This window comes from Sciurus carolinensis, chromosome 11 (assembly GCF_902686445.1).
Source record: "Sciurus carolinensis chromosome 11, mSciCar1.2, whole genome shotgun sequence".
NCBI classification, from domain to species: Eukaryota; Metazoa; Chordata; class Mammalia; order Rodentia; family Sciuridae; genus Sciurus; species Sciurus carolinensis.
This window is the reverse complement of record NC_062223.1, coordinates 80,133,468-80,146,393: the sequence shown is the minus strand read 5'-3', so window position 1 is coordinate 80,146,393 and position 12,926 is coordinate 80,133,468.

Genomic DNA, 12,926 nt, shown 5'->3' with positions numbered 1-12,926 from the left:
AACATTCTTGGCTGCTAGATTTGTCCTGCAGGCAGAAGGAATGGCAAGTGCTATCCATCATAAAGGATTCCTAAAGGGACAACTGACTCACTGAATGACCTTAAGCAAGTCATTCAGCATTTGGAGACCTCAGACTCCTACCTGGAAAGTGGAGGAATTGAACTAAATGAAGAATCTTGTCAGGTACAGTCACACACTCACTCAGAGACTTGGGAGCCTGAGTCAGGAGGATCACAAGTTTAAAGTCAGTCAGAGCAATTTTGGGAATAAAACAAAAATAAAAAGGGTTGAGGATGTAGTTCAGTGGTAGAGTGCTCTTGGTTTCAACCCCCAGTGAGAATCTTTCAAGTTGAAAAATACAACCCCTTTGAATGGAGGATTTGGAGGTATCAAGAGCCAAAGACCAACTAAGGAAGAGGCATTTATAGAGGGAGTGGAGAGGTCCTTTCCCTGGAGATCAAGTCACCCCACAAGGCCCAGGTTTTTTCTGTTTACTTGGGAATATGGATCTCTGGCTGTTCAGAGAATCCACTACAAACTCTGCTGACCAGAGTGGACCCAGGAAGCTGGCAAGTCTTCCCATCCAGCCCCACTCCCAACTTCCTCTCTGTCACACCCCTCCCCCAGTTCTGAGAAAAGCCAGTGCTTCCTCCAGCTGATGCAATTAGCTCCCAGCGCCAGCTTCTGTGTTGGCTGAGTAGAAGAGAGGGGCCGATATGTTCACAAAGTATTCCCAAATCAAGCACAAATGCTAGGATTGTCACAACTGCGACTCTGGTGAGCCTGCAACCCAGCCCCTACAATTCACTGAAGAGAAAACTGAGACCCCAAAATATATCTCCAGCCATGTTTTGTTCCTTCCCTTGGAAGGACATCACCTGCCATATATATCACTTACTACAAGCCTATGATACTTTTAAGTTCTGTGACCAGACAAGACTTGTCATTGACCAAACACATGTCTGTCTCGCCTTTACCTGGGAGTCCTTGGTGCCTAAGAACCAGGTGTTGCTCTTCTTTCTGCCCTAGCACTTCCAGAGCTCAGGACTTATTTCCATACTTGCTGATTCAAAGGATGAGTGAAAGAAAAGTGTGGGAGTCTGTCTTCCTTCCATATTTCTTCACTCTTTCCTTCATTTTTTTCATTTGGCACAATTTTCCTGAGCTCCTGGGAAGCCCTGGCCATAGGTGGTGCTTAGTGGGAAAGCTGTCAATGCCACCCCAGGACCCAGAGGAGCTCACATGCATCCTTTCACCATGGACAGTCCCTGACAGAGTCGCTCCATAAGTCACCTTCACTTAGGAGAGCTCTTGGTCTGCCTACAGGACTGCCCTCCCCCACCCAGGTTTAGACCCCAGCCAGAGTCCACTCTGGACAAATCCTGGAAGGGGGTTTGCTGGGGACAAACGAGTTTATACCCAAAACTCAATCAGTGGACACCATTCTTCAGACTGTCTCAGGCTCCCATCTCTCAAGCCACCCTTAGTCGTCCTTTGGGGCCTTTATTCCCTTTCTAGCCAAGGATTTACAGAGACAGTCTCCTGTTCTGGTTTCTCCATGGTTTTTCCCTTCCCAATTAATCTTCTTGCAATACAGGAAGAAACTGATTTGGGTGAAGCAGGATGAAGAAGTCCTCAGGTCTTCATTAGTCCTCAGGTCTCTTCAAGGGAACCAGAGAGCCAGGCACAGCGGCACACATCTATAATTCTAAGTACTTGGAAGACTGAGGCAGGAGGATTACAAGTTTGAGGCCAGTCTGGACAACTTAGCAAAACCATGTCTCAAAATAAAAAGGGGTGTAGCTCAGTGGTAGAGTGCTTGCCCAGTATGTGTAAGGCCCTGAGTTCAATCCACAGTACTGAAAACAAGCAAACAAACAAACAAACACAAATTCCACAGAGTACAGAAAAAAATCACTAGTCAGGATAAAGTCCAAAGTCTTATCGTGACCTCAGTAGCCCTCTGGTCTTAGTCCCTGCTGGCAAATTAACTTGTCATGGGGGAAGAGATGGCTCCAAAGAAGGGTCTGAGTTGTTCCCAGAGAGAACAACTTCATGTATGCCCACAGGGTTCTGGGCATGCATGAAGAAAAAGAATTTCAGCAGAAGCATAGACAGAGATTTCTTTAGGAAAGTAGAGTCACATTTGAAGGAGAATATGGGCATTTTCAAGAGGGAGACACCTTCGGAGGTAAAGCAAGGAATATATATTCAAGGGAGAATGTGGGCCACCTAGAGAGAGAAAGGTGTTTGGGAGGTTCCTGGCTCTTCTTTTAAAAGAAATTTGGTAAAGGACTGGGTATGGGAATGATTTCAGATTTGTGATCCCAAGGTGGTTTCTGGTGGTCTGGTCAATCTCTGGATCCTTAGGCAGACATGGTCTTCATTATCTGATCAAAAGGTAGCATTGGAAAGTCCCCTAAATTATGCATTTCTTAAACTGTTGTATCTTTCTTTAATTTATCAGGGGTTAATTAACAATGCTCAGGTAAATTAACAGATTTCCCAGAAATTTGGGAGTGACAGACCTGGAAAAGTATACAGCATTTCTGGATTAAAATCTTATTTCCTTGACCTTACATTATGTGTCCTTCCTACCTCTTTCTTATTCCCTCTATCCTACCTCAAACTAACCTGAACTGTGCTCTATGCCAAACTTTGAACTGGTCAGGGGAGTTACTCCCAAACATAGTCCAGGCCCCCAGGAAGCTCAGAGACTGATGGGGGAGGACAGACAACTAAAAATGCATCTACATATCACTTATGAATGCATAGATATGCAGTAAATAAAAACATGTATAGGAATGAAAAACAAGACTTGAAAGAGACACTTCTGGGAGGGAAGGGGAAAGGGAGGAGTACAAAAGCACTTTAACATTAGTTAGGTCTTATTTTCCAAGCTGAGGAATGGGTATATGGATATTTATATGTTCATTCTCTAACTTTTTTTCCCCCTGGTACTAGGCATTGAACTCAGGGCCTGGCACATGCTGGGCAAGTGTTCTACCACTGAGTTATAGCCCCACCCTTTTTTAAAAATTTGAGACAGGATCATAAGCCTGGCATTTGGTACAGGCCAGTAATCCCACCAACTCGGGAGGCTGAGACACAGGATCCCAAGTTTCAGTCCAGCAATTTATCCAGGCCCTGTCTCTAAATTAAAAAATAAAAAGGCCTGGGACTGCAGCTTAGCATCCACTGGATGATTCAATTTCCAGTACCATAAAAAAGTAGATAGGGTCTTGTTAAATTGCTCAGGCTGACAAGTAGGAAATTCTCTAATATTTTAAAGTACAAAAGAGAAGGAAAACGAGAACTAGTTTGTTATTTTGTTGCTACTAGGGATTGAACATAGGGCTGCTTAACCACTGAGCTACATCCCCATCCCTTTTTATTATTTTGAGATAGGGCATCAATAAATTGCTTAGGGCCTCGATAAGTTGCTGGCGCTGGCTTTGAACTTGCGTTTCTCCTGCCTCAGCCTCCCAAGTTGGGATTACAAGCGTGCACCACCATAATCGACTGGGAAATGTTTTCCAGTCAGAAACACCAGCCTGAGCAAAAGTTAAAAGGCGCAAAATAACAAGGATATATACTGATGATTCTCCAGGAAGCTCAGAGACTGATGGACCGCACTTTTCCCCAAATTCCACAGTAACTTTTCCAAATTTTCCCTTCCCCTCTTCCAATCTCGCCCCTAAAGGTCCTGTCTTACCTGCTATGGCTGACCTTTCTAAACAGATTGCCTCCCTCCCACTGTAGGGCAGGTTCCCATGCCAGTTGCAAGGGTCCCTGGGCCTCTTCTTGTCTGAAGGTTCATTGGGTGAAGACCGGACTCCAGGAGGGCTGGAACCCATTCCAGCCAGAGGCATACCGCCTCCCTCTACGACTCCGGCCAGCAGAGGGCGCTGCCGGGCAGGACCAGGTCTTGGGCTCCGCGGGCTCAGGGGCGGCGCAGTTCAGTCCCAGGACGCCCGACAGAGCAAGCAGAGGGAAACGCGGTTTTCCAGCCTCAAAATCGTCTACCTCCTTAGCCTGTGAAACTGGAGCCTGGTGGAGGAAAAATCCTCTCATCTTTCTAAGACACCTATCATCAAGTAGATGGTGTTTGGAGTTGGTTTATTAACAGGGCTTGACTTAGGAAAAAGCACTGAGCTGATTTCTTTTTCCCCTGCTACTGTGCTTTTCGAACCTATTCTATAGACTCGACTCCTTCTTTTCTGTTTTCGGGTGAAATCCTTGTAAATCCCATACGTTTTCTGAGAGTCGCCTCTCATTTATTGTCAGGTAATTCCAACTCGTGAATAATTCTGGTGCAGGCCAGTGTTCCAGCAAAATTCCCATCCTACAGACTGCCTGGAGTGGGGACACCTCTTCCCTTCCTGCCTAGCTCTTGTGCTCCCCCAGCCACTTGCGCGGGGCCTCGGGACTGGGACTGGGTAGGGGACAAATCAGGGCCGAAAAGTCTAAAGACCTCAGAGCCCTCTATGTAGGACGGATTCCCAGTGCTGGCACGTTCCTTCAGGAGCGTTTTGATGGACCTTTGGGGTTGCCCAGAGGCTCTTTTACCACCGGGATGGGGGTGGGTCTAGGGGTAGGTAACTGCTACAGAAATATTGGAAGTCGGGTTGGTAGAAAATTAGGTTTTATTCAAAGCCAGTTTTAAAGGAAGATAGAAGAAACTTGTTTCAAAGTTTCCATCTTTGAAATCCCAGAAAATAAGCAGAACTTTTGAAGAAGGGCTGGGAGTATAGCTCAGTGTTAGAGGGCTTGCCTAGTGTGCATGAGGCCCTGTGTTCCATCCCCAGTAGCAAAAAGGAAAAAAGATACGCAGACACAGGGTACCTGTGTGGGTACCCTGACACAGGGTACCAGCTACTCTGGAGGCTGAGGCAGGTAGATTGCTTGAGCCCAGGAGTTCCAGTCCAGCCTGAGCAACATAGAAAAACCCCATCTCAAAAACAAACAAAAGGTGGTGCATGCCTATAATCTCAGCTGCTTGGGAACCTGAGGCAGGAGAACCACAATTTCAAGGCCAGCCTCAGCAACTTAGCCATCCCCTATCTGAAATTGAAAAAGGGCTAGGGATGTGGCTCAGTGGTTAAGTACCCCTGGGTTCAATCCCCAGTACCAAAAGGAAAAAAAAAAAAAAGGGGGGGGGGGGGAGAATAAGAAGTGCTTACATGAATCTTGTGAAATAGTATGATTCAAATTTCATGAGTGGAAAGTGTGTAATGGGTGGCACCTCTGCCCCTGTTCAAGCTCCTATCAAAGTTTGATTCAATTTCACCCTATAGTAAGAGACAATTGCTTTTGGACTCTGGCTTTTCCTTACCCTTGCTCTCCCTTTTGGGGAAATTTCTGTGAACGTCTTTGGCAGGGATCTATTCCTGGTCCCTGCTCCCACTACCAGAAGCCCAGGTGATTGGATTGTTCTTTAAGTTTATGGCCAAGAGCCTGTCTGTGACCACAGTAGCAGGAGCCATCCAGCCCCACAGAGTGATCCTGGTCAGGCTCCTGCAACTGGGCCCCCTGAGCCTCTGGTCCCTCATCCTCTGTGAACATGGATAGTTTCCTAAGAATTTCTTTTCGTTTGAGGAGCTGGCATAGACCTTAGTTACCCCAAGAGCCCGCTGTAGCACTCCTGCTGTATTTGGCCACCAGGCGGGTCTGCTGCTATCTCCCCATCCCCATGAAGGATTCCTCCCCTTCTCTAGGGTTAAGCTGTCCTAGGGCTGTGAGAGAGGGTGTTGGGTAATCAGCTGTGGCCTGCAGTTAGGCTGGGTAAACAAGGAATGTGGAGTTGGAAGGGATGTAGTTCACTGCTCTCCAGGAACCTGAGGAGGACTAGCTGACAGAAATCTCGGCAAGGGCGGTGCTCTTCTGAGTGACCATGGCCAATTAGGAAACAGCTAGTTTCCATATGGTGCCAGACATCTGGAAATTGGTCCTCCCAGCCAGATACTGTCATCATGTCCTAAAAAAGAGGGTCTGGGGAGGAGGAGAGAGAATATCTGAGAAGCTCTCACTCAGATTGGGCCAGAGAGAGGCCTTAGGAGCATCACAAAATGACTCTGAGAGGGAGGGAGGAACGGAGTGCCTGAGGACTCTGGGGGTCCCAGGATTTGGGTCACTGCCCAAGTTGGTTACTTTGCTGGTCAGGATTCAATCAGAAACTCTTAGATGAGAAGGTCCTCTGGGTGTGTTTGGAAGAGTAGTGAGAAAGGATGACGGGGCCCACTGGTCTGGCGGGGATCCCTGAGGCAGGCATGGGAGACGATTTTTTTTTAACCAGTCTTTTATTGAAGTATAACTTACATGTAGAGAAGTGTACCCAAATAATTTTCACCAAGTAAGCATACCTGCGTAACCGGCCCCCAGCTCAAGAAAAAGAAGATTGATCTGGGGATGTAGCTCAATGACGGAGCGCTGGCCTAGCATGTGCATAGGCCCTGGGCTCCACCCCCAGTACCCTAAAACAAAACAAAACAAACAACAACAAAACATTACTCAGCATCCCAGAACTCCCATTTGAAAGGCAGTGATTTTAGAGAGGGCAGTGGGCAGGGTCTCAAAGCCAGGGGGAAAGGAAAAAAGATCCTCCCAGGTCTCAGCCTAGGCTGATGTACATAGTATAGGCCTGGGAGATCTGGAGGATACCCACATTCAGCCCCCCTGTTGTTTCTTATAAAATTAATTTATTTACTTTTTGTAGTTGTAGATAGACAGCAAGCCTTTATGTTATTTGTTTATTTTTATATGGTGCTAAGGATTGACCTTACACATGAGAGGCAAGCGCTCCTACCACTGCGTTACAGCCCTAGCCCCCTGCTGTCTTTTTTGTGTGGTTTTTTTTGGACTTTATTTTGAGGCAGTTTCATTAGATTCTTCAGGCTGGCCTCAAGCTTGTGATTCCCCCTGCCTCATTCCCAGTTGACCCTACTTATTACCAGAAGCTAATAAACTGGTCAGCATGCACCATATACAGTGCCAAGTGTTCAAGGTCCGCCCCAGAAAGCTTGTAGAGCAGGTTTTTAGCCACAGGCAGCCCTGCAGAGAAGTGAGAAACACTGTGTTCTTAGGTATCAGACCAGGTAGAACTGGGCCTAGAGCCCGAGCGCAAACAGGGAAGAGGATGGCTTCCTGGCTGGGCTGGGAGCATATGTCTGGGAGTGGCTGGTTGCAGGGGAGCTGCGGCAGCAGACACTATTCGCTACCTGGGTTTCTGTTTGTCCAAGAACAATTCACATGAGTTCCACTGATTAGCGCCTCCTCCTCTTACCTTATGGGGAACGCTTGAGTGAGGGACAGAGCAATGGTGGGAATAGAGAGACCAGCATTTGAACTCTGGCTCAGGGCTGAGTAACTCTGGGAAAGTTATAGTCCCTCTCTGACCTCAATTGCCTTATCACCAAAATGGGACTACAATGTACCACATAGGATCATTGCAAAAAGGAAGAAATAGGATAAATCCTGTAAAATGTCAGATGTTAGGCAGATTTAATAAGATATTTGTTCCTTCCCTTTGTCATTTTTTCACTTAGTAAATATTTATTTGAGGCCTGAAGTGTAGTAAACAACTATATTAAGCAGGGAGAAGCGAGCACTGAACAAAACAGATATGGAGCCCAGCTGCTGTCATGGACCTGGGGACAGACATTAAATAAGAACATGTGCCATAGCTGGGTGCAGTGGCGCATGCCTATAATCTCAGTGACTCAGGAGGATCACAAATTCAAAGCCAGCCTCAGCAAATTATCAAGGCCCTGTCTCAAAATAAAAACAAAAATGGGCTGGGGATGCGGCTCAGTGGTAGATTAACCCTGTGGTACCAAAAAACAAAAAAGAAACAAACAAAATTAAAAACAAAACAAAACAAAACAAAAAAAAGGTCATGAAGGGAAGGAATAGTGTCTTATGAAAAAGAACTTCAGCAATGACTTCCTTCAAATCTAGTGGTCAGGGCAATACTGGTCTTGGATATCAGGAATGGGTCCTTCCTTATTTCCCTGTTGTCAAAGATGAAATACCCAAGAAATGCCAAGGGTATATAAAAGAACAAGAATGAGCCAGATGCAGTGGCACACATCTGTAATCACAGGGACTCAGGACACTGAGACAGGAGGATAGCAAGGTAAGGTAAGCCCCAGCAACTTAGTGAGACGCTATTTCAAAATTAAAAAAAGGGTTGGGGGTTGGGGCTGTAGCTCAGTGGGAGAGCACTTGCCTAGCATATGAGAGGCACTGGGTTCAATCTTTAGCACCACATTTTAAAAAAAAATTAATTAAATAAAGGCATTCTGTCCATCTACAACTACAAAAACAACAACAACAACAACAAAACGGTTGGGGATGTAGCTCAGTGGTAGAGCAGCCCTAGGTTTGATCCTCAGCACAGGAAAAAAAAAAAAAAATGTGAATGAACTAGACATCTTGGAGAAAGGGCACAGGCTTTAGAGCCCAACCTATGTGTTTTCCAGTCCTGGTTCCACTACTACTCAGTTGTGGGACTTCAGGTGAGTCCCTTCACCTCTCTGGGCCTCAACTTTACCTTCTATAACATGTGGCTAAAAATTCTTCCCTACTTTATAGGATTGTTAGAATGAAACCCAATCATGCATATAAAATGACCTCATGGGTGTAACTACACAAGGTTCTGTTTGCTACTAACTGATAGAGTCAAGGAATAGAGAGGCAGAGTGACAGAGAAAGAGCTTCATTAGCAACAAGCCGGCATTATTGAGAGATGGCTATCCCTTACCTTTGATACCCATCTAACACTTTGCCTGAAGAAGAATCTTTTATATAATTTGTTCAAGGAAAGGGATGTGGGTCCCAGATAGGTGAGCACCTCAGATAGTCATTATTTTTGAAAGTAATCTCTTCTGGAGTGGGGGCTGTGTGCATTTTACCTCATTCACACAGCTGAGCAGGAATAAAGAAGATATAAATTAGCAAAGTTTCTGGGTTGATAAGAGTGACTTGTCTAGTTTTTGTTGTGGTCAATGTTTCTGCAATGTGACCTTCTCCCCACACTTGAGACTAGGGAGTGTTCAAGAAAGGAGGGGTTTTGTCCATTTCTAGCTAACTTCAGTGTGTAATCAATCTATAAGATAAACTGACTATAAGATTGGGGTTCAGTGAGTAGCTCATTCTAAAGAGATAGAGCAGGCAGAAGCAAACTTCTGAGAAATTCCTGAACATTTGGGTTGTGATTTTGTTTTTTGGTACTGGGGATTGAACCTAAGGGCATTTTGCCATTGAGCCACATCTCCAGCCCTTTTTATTTATTTATTTTTATTTAGAGACAGGGTCTCACTGAGTTGCTTAGAGCCTCGCTAAGTTGCTGAGGCTGGCTTCGAACTCTTCATTCTCCTGCTTCAGTCTCCAAGCTGCTAGGATTACAGGTGTGCACCACTGTTGGCTCTCATAAAGGAACTTTTCTAACTTTTACTTGTTTTTACCATTAACTCTTTTTTTGACAGTGATAAATATTTAAAAATTTTTTTTCAGACATGTATATAGGGTAATAATGTCTGTCCTAATCTACTGTAAAGGAACTTTTTAAAAATAATTTTTATAGTTGTAGATGGACAGAATGCCTTTATTTTATTTGTTTATTTTTATGTGGTGCTGAGGACTGGATCCAGTGCCTCACATGCGCTAGGCAAGCACTCTACCACTGAGCTACAACCTCAGCCCCTCATAAAGGAACTTCTGATAAAGTTTGGTAGGGTTTAGAGACAGCAACAGGGAATAGCTGTAACTCCCCAGACTAGTAAAAAGCTAATAGGACAAGGAAGGAAGCTATACCAGAACTTGAGAGAATGGCCTGTCAGGGGCCCTAACCTTCAGAAGAGGAATACAGCCACCTTTCAGGGACTTGTCAGGAGGGGCCCAGATATTCTGATGGTAGCCTCCTCTTAGTTCTGACCTCCTGCTAGGATCCCACTGGCGAAAAACTTGGGTGGAGACAGAGGACCTGGGAGCCTGTGAATACACCTGCAAAGGAATTGGCCTTTTGGGGAGAAGAATATGGTGGATCCAGAAACACAAATGGAGGAGATGTAACACAGCATCTGCACCCATGGATCTCTTTAGATTGCAAGGGAAAGATATATCTGATGTAAAGAGTCCTACTGTATATCCTTCTGGAAATTATCGATGTAGTGAATAATGATAAGCTAATTACTGTTATTACTTTTGTTATTTTGGAGGCCTTCCTATATGAGCACATAGAGACCTGCCTTATTTTTTTACAGTGGTTTATAGTATTTGAATATGTGGATATACTTTATTTAATTAATTAACTTATTTATTATTAGTCTAGTATATAGGCATACTTGATTTATTTAATCAATTTATTTAACCAGTCCCCAAATGATGGACTGGACATTTAGACTGCATTTCATCTTTTGCAAAAAATGATGGCAGGAACATACTTCTTTTTTTTTTTTTTTTTTTTGGCATTGGGGATTAAACACAAGGTTGCTTTACCATTGAGTCACAGTGGTGGCTTTTTATTTTTTATTTTGAGACAGGGTCTCCCTAAATTGTTTAGATCCTCCCTAAATTGCTAAGGTTGGCCTTGAATTTGCAATCCTTCTGCCTTGGCCTCCCAAATCTCTGGGATTGCAGTCCTGTACCAGAGTGCCTTCTTATGGTTAAAAGGCCCATAAGGGCTGGGTGTGGTGGCAATAACTATAATCCCAGTAACTCAGGAGGCTGAGGCAGAAGGGTCACAACTCCAGGTCAGCCTGAGCAATACAGTGAGATTGTATCTCAAAATAAAAAATAAAAAGGGTTGAGGATATAACTCAGTGGTAGAGTGCCCCTGGGTTCAATCACCAGTGCCACAAAAAAATAAATAAATAAATAAATAAAAAGGTCTACAAGGTCAGGTAACCCTGACCTTCTAGGTTTGGTCTCTGTTTCCTTCAATCAGGGATAAATTTTTTTAAAAATATTTTTTTAGATGTCGATAGGCCTTTACTTTTTATTCATTTACTCATATGAGTTGCTGAGAATCAAACCCAGTGCCTCACACGTGCTAGGCAAGCACTCTACCACTGAGCCACAACTCCAGCCCCAATCAAGGCTAAATTGAACAAACTCTCTTTCTTCTTCTGTTTTGCAATTCCAGGGATTGAACCCAGGGCCTTGTGAATAATAGGAAAGCTCTCTAACACTGAGCTACACTCCCAGCCCCAAAAGCAAGTTCTAACCTTACTCAGGAACTCAGGTTGCCAGCTCCCTCCAGAAAGGAGCTTCCTAGGTCTGGGGCTCAAACAAATAGAGGGCTTCAAAAGGAAGCCCAACCATACCTCAGCAGCTGTATTACCAGTGCAGCAGCAGAAACTTTCAAATTGAAAAATTTAAAGAAGACCCAGTCATTATCCAGCTATTTCTTAGTTTTTTTCCTTCATTTTAACTTCCTACAGGTGAGACAATTAGGGATAATAGGGGACAAAATGGCAGATTAAATCTCTCAATTCATAATGTTACCAAAGGTTTTTTTGTTTGTTTGTTTGGTGTTTTTTTGTGTGTGTGTTTTATTTTGTTTTGTTTTGTTTTTGGTATTGGGAATGGAACCCCGGGGTGCTTTATCACTGAACTACATCCCCAACCTTTTTTTTTTTTTTTTTTTAATTTTGAGACAGAGTCTCACTAAGTTGCTTAGAGCCTTGCTAAAGCGTTGAGGCTGGCCTCCAACTTGGAATCCTCCTGCTTCAGCCTCCTGAGTTACTGGGATTGCAGGTGTGTGCCACCTGGCTCTCATAGCCCTACTCTTAACCAGATCAACCCTAGACACCAGGTGCAGGGGGATGCCAAAAGATATCTGCAACAGTTATTACACCAAAAAAAAAAAAAAAAAAAAAAAAAACCTCCTTAAATATTTTACCATTCCTGCCCCAGTCTCAGTAAAGGGCTGGGCCATTCATTTGTTCATGGACAGTTCTGACTTTTCTCTCAATCAGAGCTGTCTCTTTTTCCTGGAGGTGAAACCTCCTCCTCCTTTCCTTTTTCTGACTAAAGTTTTGCCTGTATATTCATGCTCACCTGATTGAAACTCCGTTCTTAGCCACAGGGAGTCTTGCCTGTCTTAGGTATCACAGGCAATCATGTTATCTGGCTGCTCCAACCTCAACCTGGAGAGCAAGAGGCTAAGCTACTTCGCTCTGCTCCAAAAATAATCGAGAGTCAAATTACTAGGAAAATAGGTTTTACCCAAAGTCAGCTCTGAAGGACAACAGAAGAAACTTATTTCTTCAAGATGAGTAGAGCTTTTAAAGAAGAGTCTGCAGCGAGAGAAAGGCCAGGAAATGTCTGTGTTGATTGAGTCAGCCCAGTGCAGAGGGACCTGAGAGGGGCTGTTTCCATTTTCAGCCTTCGGGATGCCCTGAAGACCTTGGTGTGGGGGTGTGGCCTGTCAACTTTCACTCTCAGCAAGAGCAAGTAGCCCTTAATTCAGAGTGGGAGCCCCTAACGAGCGTCTGTTTCAATCATCTCAGTCTGACATGAAAACGTCTCCCAGAACCTTGGCCTCTGGCACCAGGAGGATGCCAACAGGATCTGAAAACCAGATTTAGAACCAGGAGGGCACAGTGGCACACTCCTATCATACCAGCTAATTGGGAGATGGAGGGAGAAGTGTCACAAGTTCCAGGCCAGCCTGAGCAAGTTAGCCAAGATTCCAAAAGAAAAGGACTGGTGATATAGCTCACAGGTGGGTAGAATGGAAGAATGTTCTTGGTTCAATCCCTAGATCAGTGGTAAAGGGCTTGCCTAGCAAGCACAAGACCCTAGATTTGGTTTCTAGCATTGAAATAAAGAAAGAAAGATGATTTACAACCCCACACAGCATGATACAAATACATATTTCTGCTTTTGTTTTTCTTGTATTTAATCCTAATTCTTCAGGGTTT